The sequence below is a fragment of the Fringilla coelebs genome, assembly GCF_963513975.1.
Source record: "Fringilla coelebs genome assembly, chromosome: 7".
Classification (NCBI taxonomy): Eukaryota; Metazoa; Chordata; class Aves; order Passeriformes; family Fringillidae; genus Fringilla; species Fringilla coelebs.
The window spans coordinates 37,974,809-37,978,037 of NC_140035.1; positions in this window are offsets into that span (position 1 = coordinate 37,974,809).

Sequence of the window (3,229 nt, forward strand, 5' to 3'; positions counted from 1 at the left end):
GATCCAGTGCCACCCCCTGCCATGGGCAGGGACACCTTCCACTGTCCCAGGCTGCTCCAAGCCCCATCCAGCCTGGCCCTGGACACTCCCAAGGATCCAGGGGCAGCCACAGCTGCTCTAAAAACTCTGCCAGCACCTCCCAGGGAACATTTCCCAATTCCCAATATCCCATCCATCCCTGCCCTCTGGCAGTGGGAGCCATTCCCTGTGTCCTGTCCCTCCATCCCTTGTCCCCAGTCCCTCTCCAGCTCTCCTGGAGCCCCTTCAGGCCCTGCAAGGTGTAACAAATGAGAAGCTTGACTAGGCCAATATTCAAGCAGCAATCAATTTATTAATGAATATGGTAAAGTATGAGCAAAACAGCGCTGGGTACAGTGGGGGAAGTTTTCCCTCCGACTGCACACCGATGGTTGGGGCTTACAGGTATTTATAGGGGTACTCATAAGCCTTCTCAGCAGTTTCTGTTCCCAATTTTTACTCATCAGCAGTTTCTATTCCCAATTTTTACATCACAATTCTATACACTATTGTGATTTAGTTTTTCTCAGGATGTACATCCCCAAAGGAGTATCCCAGGTGGTGGTGCTTCGGTTTCCAAAAGAAGGAAGGAGTATTCCAGCTGGTGAAGTCCAGTTTCCAGGCGTGGGTCCACCTTTTGATTGCAGTAAATCTCATAACAGTGATGTCCAGCTTCCCTTGGTGCAAACTATTAGTCCTTGGGTTGATGTCCATCTTCCTTTCTCAAGCTGCATGTTTCCTTTTTATATATTCTAAAGCTACAGTTTCAAAAGATCCTTACTACAAGCAATATTCTAAAATCATACTTCAAAAGGTTATTATTGCAAAACTCTTTAAGGCTTAACTACAGGTAGAAAGTTCCTGTCAAAAAGCAGCTTTAATTCAAATGTTCCCACATTTATAACTTAAGAGTTATAAAGGTTAATTGCAAACACAGGCTAGGTTCAAAGTCCTTCTTCCATGCTTTACTTTTCTCAGTTATTATTAGAATTCACCTTTATAATGTCCCATGGTGGGTCTCCACACATATAATCACAAATACACACCTTGCCTGGATGTCCCTGACACGAAAAAACACAGCTTGGTATTTCACACAAGGGGCTCTGAGCTCTCCCTGGAGCCTTCTCCTCTCCAGGTGAGCACCCTCAGCTCTCCCAGCCTGGCTCCAGCCTTAGAGGATTTCCCTGCTCTCTGGATTTGCTCCATGCATTCCCTTTTTTTCTTGTGTTGGGTCCCACAGAGTCACTGTTTAGTGATGAAACAAAAAACCCCAACTTTTCCTGCTCTGATTCCCCTCCTGTTTCCAGGGGTTTGGAGACTGTTCCCAGGGGGTTCAAGGCTGCTTCTCAGGTTTTGGGGACTCTTTTTAGGGGTTTTGGAGCTGTTGCTGTGATTTTGGGGCTGTTTGCAGGTGTTTGAGGGCTGTTGCTGGGGTTTTGGAAGCTGTTTCCAGGGATTTGAGGGCTTTTTCTGGGGGTTTTGGGGCTGTTCTCAGGGGGCTTTGGGCTGTTTCTGGGGTTTTGGGGCTGTTTCCAGGGATTTGAGGACTGTTTCTGGGGTTTGGGGGCTGTTTTCAGGAAATTGAGGGCTTTTTCTGGGGTTTTTGGGGCCATTTCCAGGGATTTGAGGGCTTTTTCTGGGGGTTTTTCTGGGGTTTTGGGGCTGTTTCTGGGGTTTTGGGGCTGTTTCCAGGGATTTGAGGACTGTTTCTGGGGTTTGGGGGCTGTTTTCAGGAAATTGAGGGCTTTTTCTGGGGTTTTTGGGGCCATTTCCAGGGATTTGAGGGCTTTTTCTGGGGGTTTTTCTGGGGTTTTGGGGCTGTTTCTGGGGTTTTGGGGGCTCTTTATCCAGGGAGTTTGGGGGTTTTTGGGCTGTTTATGGGGGATTTTGGTGTTGTTTGTGAGATTTTTGGGGCTGATTATGGGGGATTTGGGGCTGTTTCCAGGGCTTTTGGCTATTTACAGTGGTTTTGGGGCTGTTTCCAGGGATTCTGGGGCCGTATCCAGGAATTTGTGGGCTGTTTCCAATGTTTTTGGGACTGTTTCCGTAGGCTTGGGGCTTTTTACAGTGTTTTTAGGGCTGTTTTTAGGGGGTGGTTGGGGCTGTTTCTGGGGGTTTTGGGGCTCTTTCTTGGGGCTGTTAGGGCTCTTTCTCGGGGTTTGGGTGCTCTTTTTAGGGGGTTTGGGGCTGTTTCCAGGGATTTTAGGACTGTTTCCAGGGGTTTTGGGGCTGTTTGTGGGTTTTGGGGGGCTCTTTTGGGGAGTTTTGGGGCCGTTTCTAGGGGTTTGGGGCTGTGTCTGGGGTTTTGGGGCTGTTTCCAGGGGGCTTTGGGCTGTTTCTGCGGGTTTTGGGACTGTTTTGGGGGGCTTTGGGGTTGTTTCTGGGTTTTTGGGGCTGTTTCCAGGGATTTGAGAGCTGTTCCCGGGTTTTGGGGGTAGTTTCCAGAGGTTTGGGGCTGTTTCCAGGGGGTTTGAGGCTGTTTCTGGGTTTTTTGGGGCTCTTTTTGGGAGTTTTGGTGCCGTTTCTAGGGGTTTGAGGACTATTTCTGGGGGCTTTGGGGCTGCTTCTGGGGTTTGGGGGCTGTTTCCAGGGGGCTTTGGGCTGTTTCCAGGGATTTTAGGACTGTTTCCAGGGGTTTTGGGGCTGTTTGTGGGTTTGGGGGCTCTTTTGGGGAGTTTTGGGGCTGTTTCTAGGGGTTTAGGGACTGTTTCTGGGGGCTTTGGGCTGTTTCTGGGGGTTTGGGGCTGTTTTGGGGGGCTTTGGGGTTGTTTCTGGGGTTTTGGGGTTGTTTCCAGGGATTTGAGAGCTGTTCCCGGGTTTTGGGGGTAGTTTCCAGAGGTTTGGGGCTGTTTCTAGGGATTTTAGGACTGTTTCCAGGGGGTTTGAGGCTGTTTCTGGGGTTTTTGGGGCTCTTTTGGGGAGTTTTGGGCCTGTTCCTAGGTGTTTGGGGACTGTTTCTGGGGGTTTGGGGGGTTTTTGAGAGCTGTTCCCGGGTTTAGGAGGCAGCTTCCGGAGATCCGGGACCGCGTACAGTGTTTTTAGGGCTGTTTCTGGGGGTTTTGGGGCTGCTTACAGCGTTTTTGGGGCGGTTCCCGGCGTTTTCCTCCCCTGAGGGCGGCGCGGGGCGGGCCCGTTGCTATGGCCGCGCTGCCCCTTAGCAACGGGCGGCGCGCGCGCCGCGCGGGGCACGCCGGGAGCGCCGCGGGGCCGG